The sequence below is a fragment of the Phyllostomus discolor genome, chromosome X (assembly GCF_004126475.2).
Source record: "Phyllostomus discolor isolate MPI-MPIP mPhyDis1 chromosome X, mPhyDis1.pri.v3, whole genome shotgun sequence".
NCBI lineage: Eukaryota > Metazoa > Chordata > Mammalia > Chiroptera > Phyllostomidae > Phyllostomus > Phyllostomus discolor.
This window is the reverse complement of record NC_050198.1, coordinates 91,026,355-91,037,724: the sequence shown is the minus strand read 5'-3', so window position 1 is coordinate 91,037,724 and position 11,370 is coordinate 91,026,355. Positions and strand designations below refer to the sequence as shown.

General features: G+C 38.6%; 1 pseudogene; it reads left to right on the top strand.

The window, feature by feature from the left end:
- Window positions 1-9,882: 9,882 nt before the first annotated feature.
- On the top strand, window positions 9,883-11,038 carry LOC114505132 (annotated as a pseudogene).
- Window positions 11,039-11,370: the final 332 nt, after the last annotated feature.

The window sequence follows — 11,370 nt, the reverse complement described above, 5'->3', positions numbered from 1 at the left end:
AAAGGCAAGAGTGAATGATGGACTAAGGCCATGAAGACTGAAATTATGATGAGGAGCCAAAGGCTTGTAGGACCTAATGTTTCAGGAAATGTAAAAAGATTTTTATTTTTAAAGTTTGCTTTGGGATTTGGTGAGTACTATTTAAGAAGCCATATGATAAATGCTCTAAGGACATAATCAAACCTATCATGTTCACATCACCAAGTCATTTGCCAAAGGAAGGTGGGATTCTGATATAAAATTTTTGCCTTCTGAATCAGCTTATATGATCCTCTAGCTTCTGGATTTTATTTTTCATTATCTCTCTCCCTTGTTCTTTTATTTCACCTCACTCAACTCAGTGGGTCAGTTCCTTTTACCCACTAAGCCCAGTGAGTGGTGACCATTACTTATATTATGTGATATATATTATATTGAGATCTACTAACACACAGGCACTGGTATCACAACATTAAAAAAATGAAAAAAGGGAGTTCTTGCTGAGAAATAGTAATGGACTGGCTAGAGTGCCAAAGTAGCTGAGATCAGAGCAACAGGAATGGAGGCAAAGAAAAGAGAAAAAGACAGCAAGGCAAAGAGAAATTCTAGGTCTACAAAGACTACAAATACCCAAGAGAGAACTTGGTATAGGAACTATGAGAAAGCAGCAAGAATTTAAATACCCATTCAGCAACTTTGATGCTGCTCTGCATGTGCTCACATCCTAGTATCACCCCAGATGTGTTTTTTTTCTGGATTTTAAAACATTTTCTTGTCCCTTGCCAGAGGTACTAAACCAACTTCTCTTCTTTAATCTGCTGCCATATCCCTTGCTGCAACCCATAAGTCCCAACAGCCTCACTTACACTTCTTTTGTTTTTTTATGTTTTTCCCCAAATCCCATGCTCCATACTCCCACCCCAAATCCTAGCTTTTTCCCCAAAGGTCAGGTTATTAGTTTTAGCTTTGCTGGGTAGGTATACTCCTGAGAATAAGGTAGACACAGCAACTTCCAGACTTTTTATCATTGGGCAAGCTAAATCATTCATATGGTCACCAAAAAGGTGATATACTCTAGTTTTCCTCAGTAATTATGAGAGAGTTCAGAGTTAGATTATATACCAATTCAACCTTAGAAAACAATTAATAAATATTGACTGTCTATGTGCTAAGGGTAAAACAATAGGCCAGTTGCCATGTGGAAACAGAACAAAAAGTGAAGCCTCTACTTTCTCAGAGCTATCAGTTTAATTAGACACACAGATATGTAAACAGATATTTTCAGCACAATGTTGTAATTACAATGATGGAGTAAACTACAGAACATTGGGAGAGGGAGCTTAGAAAAATTCAGAGCTTTTCATGTAACCTAATCTTGTTCAGAAGGTCAGAGAAAACTTCCTGAAGAAAGTGATGCTTTAGCTGAGTTTTAAATAATGAGTTGGTGGGTTTCTACTACAGGGTTTTTGTACATTCTGTTCTTCCTGAAAACTTTCCCCCTGAGTCTTTGAGGAGCTGGTCTCTTCTCAACTTTGATGTTTTAGTTTACAGGTTACATTTCTACAGGGGCTTTCTCTGATTACCTTTCCTAAATAAGATCCTTTTACTTTACTCTCCTTCATTGTATTTGTGAGTTTACTTGTTTGGTATTATCTTCCCAATGCTAATATAGATTTCATAATATCCCTCCAACTGTAATATAGGCTTCATGAGAACATAAATCTTGTCTTCCTTTTTCACCATTACAAAACAAGTGCTTGTGGCATAAATATAGGTACTAATAAGTGCTTGCTACATAAATGCATAAAGCATGACTGAATCACAGTGTGCAACCCAAGACATGGCCATGGATATGGCAGCTAGAACAGACATAAGCCAAATTATAAGGGATGCTATTTTAGGTTAAATAGTTTATCCTGAGTATAAAGATTTACTGAGTGCTTTTAAGCTGGTGAGTGATATAATAAGAATCACACTTAAGAAAGAGAATTTGAGCATCAGAAGGGGCATATAATAAAGGCTGGGACTACAGGAAAAGGGTGGAGTTCATCTATTCCTCTAGGTTAAATGCTGAATCTCCCTTTGGGAAAAGCCTTCAAGAAACTGAGTAATCTTTTCCTTCCCATGTTGTCACTCCTTAATGCAAACTGATTTTGTAGTAGTAGCCTGCATATATTTCAATTTTGATTAAACAATTATTAAAACAGATTATATGCATTTCTGAAAATGTCTCCAGCTCTACATTCAGAAATAGGACAAATATTTGTACATTATATACACATAAACATATCATAATAAAATATTATCAAGTTCCAGCCAAGATGGAGGTGTAGGAACAAACGCTTCCTTTCCTTGCATACCAAAATAAAGATAACAACCAATCTAAAAACAATAAATAACCAGAACTGTCAGAAAATCAAACCACGTGGAACTCTGACAACCAAGGAGTTAAAGAAACACTCATCCAGATGAGTAGGAGGGGTGGAGATGGCAGCCAGGAAGAGAAGCCCCACAGCAAGGTTGTGGACCTTGAGGGCAAGGTGAGGCTGGCTGATGGGGAAACTAAAGACTCAGAATCTCTAGTTGTAAAATACTGTGGGAGTTCTGAAGGTGAAAGAAACTCCCAGTCTCACAGGAGAGTTCCTTGGCAAGTGGGGATAGAGAGGAGCAAGAAAGTGGCATTGTTCCATCCCTTACCCCTCCCTCACAGACAGCAAAGAGGGTTGCCCCACCCTGATGAATACCTAAGGTTAAACTGGCTTACAACAAAACAGGTGTAATGAGACAAAGAAATACGACCTAAATGAAAGAACAGATCAAAACACCAGAAAAGGAGATAAGGAACAAAGAGATAGAAAACCTATCTAAGACAGAGTTCTAAATAATGGTAATCAGGATGCTCACAGAACTGATTGAGCTCTATTGCAAAATAAAGGAAGAAATGAAGGCTACCCAAAGTGAAATAAAGCAAAATATACAGGGAACCATCAGTGAAAGGAAGGAAACTATGACTCAAACCAACAATTTGGAACAAAAGGAAGAAATAAACATCCAACTAGAACAGAATGAAGAAACAAGAATTCAAAAAGGAGAGGCTTAGGAACCTTTGGGTCTACTTTAAGCACTCCAATATCTTAATAATAGGGATACCAGAAGGAGAAGAGAAAGAGCAAGAAATTGAAAGATTATTTGAACAAATAATGAAGGAAAACTTCCCCAATGTGGCAAAGGAAATAAATTTCCAGGAAGTCCAGGAAGTTCAGAGAGTCCCAAAGAAATTGGGCCCAAGGAAGCACACACTAAGGCACATCATAATTAAGTTACCTAAGATTAAGGACAAGAAGAGAATCTTAAAAGCAGGAAGAGAAAAGAAGAGAGTTACCTACAAAGGAGTGCCCATAAGGCTATCAGCTGATTTCTCAAAAGAAACCTGACAGGCAAGAGGGGGTAGAAGGAAGTATTTGAAGTCATGAAAGTCAAGGACCTACATCCAAGACGACTCTATCCAGCAGAGCTATCATTTAGAATGGAAGGGCAGATAAAGTGCTTCCCAGATAAGGTCAAGTTAAAGGAGTTCACCATTACCAAGCCCTTATTATATGAGATGTTAAAGGGACTCACTTAGAAATAGAATACCAAAAAGTATGAATAGTCAAATGACAACAACCCATAACTATCAACAACTGAACCTAAACAACAAGAACGAAACCTAAGAAAACTAGAACAGGAACAGAATTATAGAAATTGAGATCACATGGAGGGTTATCAGTGGGGAGGGGATTGGGATAATGGGGGGGGAAGGTACAAGGAATAAGAAGCATAATTAGTAGGCATAAAATAGACAAGGGTGAGTTTAAGCATAGTATAGGAAATACTGAAGCCAAAAACCTTATATGTACAATCCATGGACATGAACTAAAGTGGGGGCAATGCTAGAGTGTGTGGGGGTGCAGGGTGGAGGAGGATAAAGGGGAGAAAAACTGGGATAACTGTAATAGCATAATCAATAAAATATACTTAAAAATAAACATAAAAAGTAAATAAAATATTATCTCCATAAAAAATAATTTTAAAAAATATATTTTATTGATTATGCTATTACAGTTGTCCCATTACCCCCCTTCATTCCCCTCCACCCTGCACACCCTCTCCCACCCACATTCCCTCCCTTTAGTTCATGTCCATGTGTCATAAGTTCTTTAGCTTCTACATTTCCCATACTATTTTTGCCCTCCCCCTGTCTATTTTCTACCTACCATCTATGCTACTTATTCTGCATACTTTTCCCCCCTCTCCTCCTCCCACTCCCCTGTTGATAACCCTCCATGTGATCTCCATTTCTGTGGTTCTGTTCCTTTTCTAGTTGTTTGCTTAGTTTCTTTTGGTTTTTGTTTTAGGTTTGGTTGTTGATAATTGTGAATTTGCTGTCATTTTACTATACATGTTTTTGATCTTCTTTTTCTTAGGTAAGTCCCATTAACATTTCATAAAATAAGGGTTTGGTGATGATAAATTCCTTTAACTTGACCTTATCTGAGAAGCACTTTATCTGCCCTTCCATTCTAAATGAAAGCTTTGCTGAGTAGAGCAATCTTGGTGTCTATTTCCTTTGCCAGAATGAGGAAGTTCTCCTCTATTATTTGTTCAAATACATTTTCAATCTGTTGCTCTTCCTCTTCCTCTTCTGGTACCCCTATAATTCGGATGTTGGAACGTTTAAAAATGTCCTGGAGGTTCCTAAGCCTCTCCTCATTTTTTAAAATTATTATTTCTTCATTCTTTTTTGATTGTATGTTTTTTTTTTTTTAATTCCTTCTGGTTCAGTCCATTGATGTGAGACCCAGCTTTCATTCTATCACTACTGGTTCCCTGTGTGTTTTTCTTCATTTCACTTATTGTAGCCTTCATTTTTTCATCTAATATGCAACCCAAATCAGCCAATTCTGTGAGCGTCCCAATCACCAGTGCTTTGAACTGTGCATCTGATAGGTTGGCTATCTCTCAGTCGCTTAAAAGTATTGATTTTGGGGCTTCAATTCTGTTTGAGCCACCTTTTTTTTTTTTCCTTTGGTCTGGTCGTGCCTGTTATGTCTGAGGGGCTGAGCCTTAGGTGTTCATCAGGGCAGGGGCATCCTTGTCACTGGGTTGTAATGCTGCATGTGGGGGCGGGGTCTGAGAAGGAACAATGGTGTTTGCTCTGCTCTTTGTGGGACCTCAGTCCCTTCTTCCACTTCCCCTGAGCAAACTGGACCCCTCTGGTGCCAATTCCCCTGTTGGTGGGTTTGTGCACCCTGTGGGACTTTCCAACGACCTCTCCTGTGAGGCTAGGAGTCTCTCCCTGTGCCTCAGCCTCCATAGGTGTTTTCAATCAGCACCCCAAAGCTCTATTTCCCAGCCCTGTGATCCTGGGTTGCACACAGTGCCTTGCTTCACAATCACTGTCTTGCTGGATCTGCCGATTGCTACCCCTAGGCCGGGGTCTGCCAGCTGCCACTTGAATGCTCAGGGTCACTGCGGCCTTGCACACCCTGGATGCCTTAAGTGCCCGGTCCCAACACTCTCTGCTCTCTGCGCCGTGACTAGCGCTTGGCTGCATGACTCCACCCCTCCTACCGGTAGGGATGGACGTGTCTATTTTAACTTCTTGGTTGTCCGACTTCCATACAGTTCAATTTTCTGTCAGTTCTGGTTGTTCTGTTTCTAAATTGTTTTTGTCCCTATCTTGGTTGTGTGAGGAGGCACAGTTTGTCTACTTATGCCTCCATCTTGGCCAGAAGTCAGAAAATTAATTTCTCTCTCTCTTTCCCCTTCCTTCCTTCCTTCCTTCCTTCCTTCCTCCCTTCCTCCCTTCCTTCCTTCCTTCCTAAAAACAACAGTGAAAATGAAGAGTATTAGAGACTATACAGTCAAGTATTCTTCATTAGAAATAACTTTTTCATGTGCTACAAATATATTTATTTTATTTTATTTTATTTTATTTATTTTATTGTTGTTCTATTATAGTTATCCCAATTCTTCCCCCTTGCTCTCCTCTGACACTCCCATCCCTACCCCCTGCTCCCATAGTCAATCCCCACCTTGTTGTCCATATCCATGTATCCTTCTCACCTGTTCTTCGACTAGACACTTCCCCTTCTTTCTCTCTTTATCCTCCCCCCAGAAATATTTTTGTAGTATCCACATTAAAAAATAAAAATAGATACAATTAATTTTAATAATACATCCAAAATTTTGTAATTTCAGAATGAAATCAATATAAAATGATTGAGATATTTTATGATCTTCTGTGTGTGTGCATATATATTTATGTGTTCAGAACTTGGTGTGTGTTTTAGAGTTAAATTCATTTGAATTTGGGCCAGGATAATTTCAAATTATCAATAGCCACATGTGGCCTGGAATTGCTATATTGGGCATCGCAGATATTTCCAAGCCCTGATCGTATAGATGGAGAAATGAGGAGATATCAGACTCCAAATAGGTAATGAAAGCACAAGGACACATAGCTAGTTTTTTGGTTTTTTTTTTTTTTTTTTTTTTTTTTGTATATAAACCCAAGCATGATCACAACAAACTCATAGGGGCATTTTGTATGGCCTTTGATTTTGGCCTACTGTGAAGTATCCCATCACCTTCCTAGCTGACTTTTCCACTGAACCACTATTTCCAGTGTGACCTCTGACCCTGGACACCCACTCTTCATCTTGGATGGCTTGCCTAAGCAGAGCCATCTGTCTGGCAGGCTTTTATGTTAATGCAGAAACTCCCAGAAATTCAGTTCTTCTCACCAATGCAGTAAAGAATTAGAAGAGATCAGCAAGTCTCCTAGTGTGTAAGCAGGGTTTATTGGTGATCCATTGACATGGAAGAGCATGGATCTAGCTAAGGTAGGGTTAGGAGCTAAAAGGCATTGGTTCAGGGTGAAGCAGGCTAAGGGTGGTGAAGGTAAGGGTGGCCAAAGGCCAGTGTAGCAAGTTCAGGGGTGGTGATGGTTGGGCTGGCCAGTGTGTGTGTGTGGCCTTAGACCAGGTGGCCTGAGGTCAGGAGGCCTGGGCAACTAGCCAGAGAGCAGAAAGCACCAAGCCCACCTTAGGACTTACATAGTTGTGGGGGTGGAGGGGTGAGGGGGAAGAAGTTACATATTGACAGGTAAAGGTGGTGCTAGCTTTCCAGGAGAGGGAGGTGAATACCCAAAGGTGCTAACATGCTTCTTCCTTTAGGCACTATAGGTCCCTTTCAGCCTTTTAGGCCTTGGGATAAAAGCACAGTTTCAAAGTCTTTCTTTTCAGAAAATAGAAAAGATACATAGAATTTCAAGGACTGCTGAGTCAGTGGATGGGATATGCATCCCTTTTCCTCCTGGCCTTAGTTTGCTATCTTTCCTAGTTACTTCTTTGGGTGGCTGCATATCTGCAAGGAAAAGACAATTTCTTTTGTACTGTCACTCAGGATTTGCAGAAACAATGATTTGCTGAAAAGAATATGCTCTGGGGAACTGATAGGGCTTTCTGTCTCAGGCTTTGGTTTAGCCAACAGGAAGTGTCAATTGCAAGCAGTTGAGCTACTGCTCCAGGATTTAAGATCATTCCACAGCATTTAGGCAGAGATGTTTTTGAATACGAGCTCATTGAGTGTACATATACAGCCATTCCCACATACACCTGCACACATTTTCTTTTATTTATAGGCATGGAGAATTTATTGCAGTAAAGCTAATTCTTGCCTTGAAATTACTGTTTGGGCTTCTTCCCTGTGGTCACTACTCAGCCTCTCCAAGGTTTCCATTTAGGTGAATGAAAGTATCTATTGGTTACAGCAATAAAAAAGTGAAGAAATAAGAATAGTGCATGCATTACTACCTAATTTCCCTAACTTTTTAAACATCATGGCATGTGTAGATATTATTTGTATAATTGCCTGGAAAACTGGATGAGGCTGGCCTCTACAATCGGGAGGGGCATTGCTGAGAAAAACAAAATACCAGATATACTTGTAACCCTTTTAGTACCAAATGGTGTTTTATTTCAGTCACTCTGATTTCAAAGCTGTATTTCAAATATACACTAATATTTGATTGATTGATTGATTGATTGATTCATGAAATCACTCAGCAAATATCTATTGAATGTCTATAAGGCACTATTGTAAGCATGAGGGACACAACATTGAGAAAGTCAGAAAAGTCATCAGTTCTCACTTATCTCAGATTCTAACAACTGACTGTGGAAATATGAAACCAGAAAAAAAAGTTGTTTTTGCTGCCTGTCACATACCAAACCTAATAAGCAGAGACAGGGCTTGAATCTTTATGGGTGCTTTATTCAGATGGCTGGCAATCTGAGAAGATAGCTGGTTCGTACCCTAACTGACCATCTTATATTTTCTTTCAAGCTAGCCTTTTTATAACAGAATATACAAGGTATGGTGAGGGGTTTTGAAATTCAGGGAAAATTAGATAAAACTACAGCATTCTTGCCCTGGGCTGTTAGCTCTTCCCCCAGGTATGCCAGTTGTCTGTCTATCTATGGAACACAATGGCCTGGATATTTCCATTTGTTCTCCAGGCACTGGTCTTTAGCTGTACCCCAGGAAGAGGTCAGCTGTCTCCTGGGAGTGGTGGGCCTTATCTGCAGTTCCTGAAACAATAGCTTTAACATATGCATTACCTACAAGGCTTATTAACTATTTATCTTAAACTAAAATTTTCTAACTCTTAAGTCCCCTATCAAAGGTAATTGGACAAATAAAATAAAATAAATTCAAATATTAGTAAATACTGTGAAGCTTATAAATGTTAATGGAATAGACAGTAACTGGAGTTTGAACAGGGACAAGAAACTATTGCAGAAATGAAATAGTCTTCTCTGAGTAAAAAAATTGAGCTGATACCTGAAAGTTATACAGGATCTGGTGCTACAAAGACTTGGAAGGAAAATGTGGCTTGAGGAGAAGAAACAGCAGACAATAAGGTGGTGGTTCTAATAAGGGCATTCAGGGAAGAAAAAGTAATGAGAGGCATCCAGATTGGAAAATCTGAGCTGTTTTTACCCAGAACATGTTTGATACCAAACATGTGGTGCATTTTTCTCACATCAACCAATTCTCCAACTTTTGTGACTCCATAGGTTAAGGGATTGGTTCCACAAGATCACAAGACTATTTCCTGCCACTTACTCTTCAGCCTCAGGAATGTGCTATACTTACTATTACTGGTTTATTATATGGGATACAACTCAAACAGTCACATTATAGGGAAAAAGGCTCAGAGTTTCCATGCTATCTCTGTCCCCTTACCAGAACCTTGATGTGTTCGCCAATACAGGAACTCCCAAACCCCATCATTTAGAAGTTATTAGAGATTCAATTATATAGATATCATTGATTAAATCATTGGCCATTGGTGATGGACTCCAGTCCATCAAATCTCCAGTCCTTCTCTCCTTAGAGATAAGGAGGTGGGGCTGAAAATTTCAATCCTCTTGTCATGCCTTTATCTTTCTGACAACCAGTCCTCACCCAGAAGCTATCTAGAGGCCCCAAAGCCATCAGTCATCTCATTAGCATATAAAAGACATTCTGATCACTCCTGAAATTACAAAGGCTTTAGGAGCTCTGTGTCAGAAACTGGAGACAAAGGCCAAGTATTTATTTTCATAATATCACAGAATGAATATAGTTAAATTATCTTTTTTGAGTATGACTTGGTATTACAAGTAGAAAATATGTGGAATGCCCAGAAAGCCTCTATAACTAATGAACATGTCTACCAAAGTTACAAGGTATAAACCAATGTATAAAAACAATAGCCCTGGTGCAATTCCATCCTGTGTTTCTATTCTGTGCAACAGAAGTCCAGTTATCTCTGTCCACCTTCTCTCCCACCTAAGTGAATGCTACTATACCATGGAAGATTCGATGGACATAGATATGAGCCCTCTGAGGCCCTAGAACTCTTTTTGGTTGTGAACTCAAAGATGACAAAGATTATCACTTTAAGTATATAGTGATGAAAATGAGTACCAATTACCTTTATGAAAGGTCAGTTTAGGGGCTGGTGTGAAGGATGAATTGCACATTGTTGAAGCAGTGGCAATGAATTATGAAGGCAGGCCAATTAAAGTAACACTGGCAAGTTTAAAAATGTCCCTACAACCAATGGTTTCCCTTGGTGGCTTTGAAATAACACCACCTGTGGTCTTACAGTTGAAGTGTGGTTCAGGGCCTGTGCATATTAGTGAACAACACTTAGTAGCTGTGGAGGAAGATGCAGAGTCAGAAGATGAAGAGGAGGAGGATGTGAAACTCCTAAGTATGTCTGGGAAGCATTCTGCCCCTGGAAGTGGTAGCAAGCTTCCACAGAAAAAAGTAAAATGTTCTGCCAATGAAGATGATGATGCTGATAATTTTGAGGATGAGGAAGCTGAAGAAAAAGCTCCAGTAAAGAAATCTACATGAGATACCCAGACAAAAATGCACAGAAATCAACCCAGAATAGAAAAGACTCAAAACCATCAACACCAAGATCAAAAGGTCAAGAATCCTTCAAAAAACTAGAGAAAACTCCTAAAACACCTAAAGGACCTAGTTCTGTAGAAGACATTAAAGTAAAAATGCAAGAAAGTATAGAAAAAGGTTGTTCACTTCCCAAAGTAGCAGCCAAGTTTATCAATTATGTGAAGAATTGCTTCCGGATGACTGACCCGAAGGCTATTCAAGGTCTCTGGCAAGAGAGGAAGTCTCTTTAAGAAAATAGTTTAAACAGTTAAAAAAGTTCTTATTTCATTTCTGTAACAATTGATATCTGGCTATCCTTTTTATAATGCAGAGTGAGAACTTTTCCTACCATATCTGATAAATGTTGTCCAGGCTCCATTCTCAAGAATGTGTTGTCCAAAATGCCTGTTTAGTTTTTAAAGGTGGAACTCCTCCCTTTGCTTGGTTTTAAGTATGTATGGAATGTTATGATAGGACATAGTAGTAGTGGTGGTCAGACAGATGGAAATGGTGGGGAGACAGAAATATACATGTGAAATAAATTCAGTATTTTAATAAAGTAAAAGAAATGGTATTTCTATAACTGGAAATGAACAATACAAAAATAAAATTAATAAGTTAGCCCAGTTTACAAAAGTGTCGAAAAGAATAAAATACTCAATAATAAATTTTTTGTTGCATTTTTAAAATTTTTTTTATTTTTAATCATTGTTCAAAATAATAAATTTTTAAACGTTCAAAACTACTACTCTAAAAGTCACAAAATATTGTTGAAAAATTAAAGAATACATAAATAAATGAAAATTCATCCCATGTTCATGGATCAGAAGGTATTATTGTTAATACAAAAATACTCATCAAATATATCTATAGATTCAATGCAATCCTAATCAACAT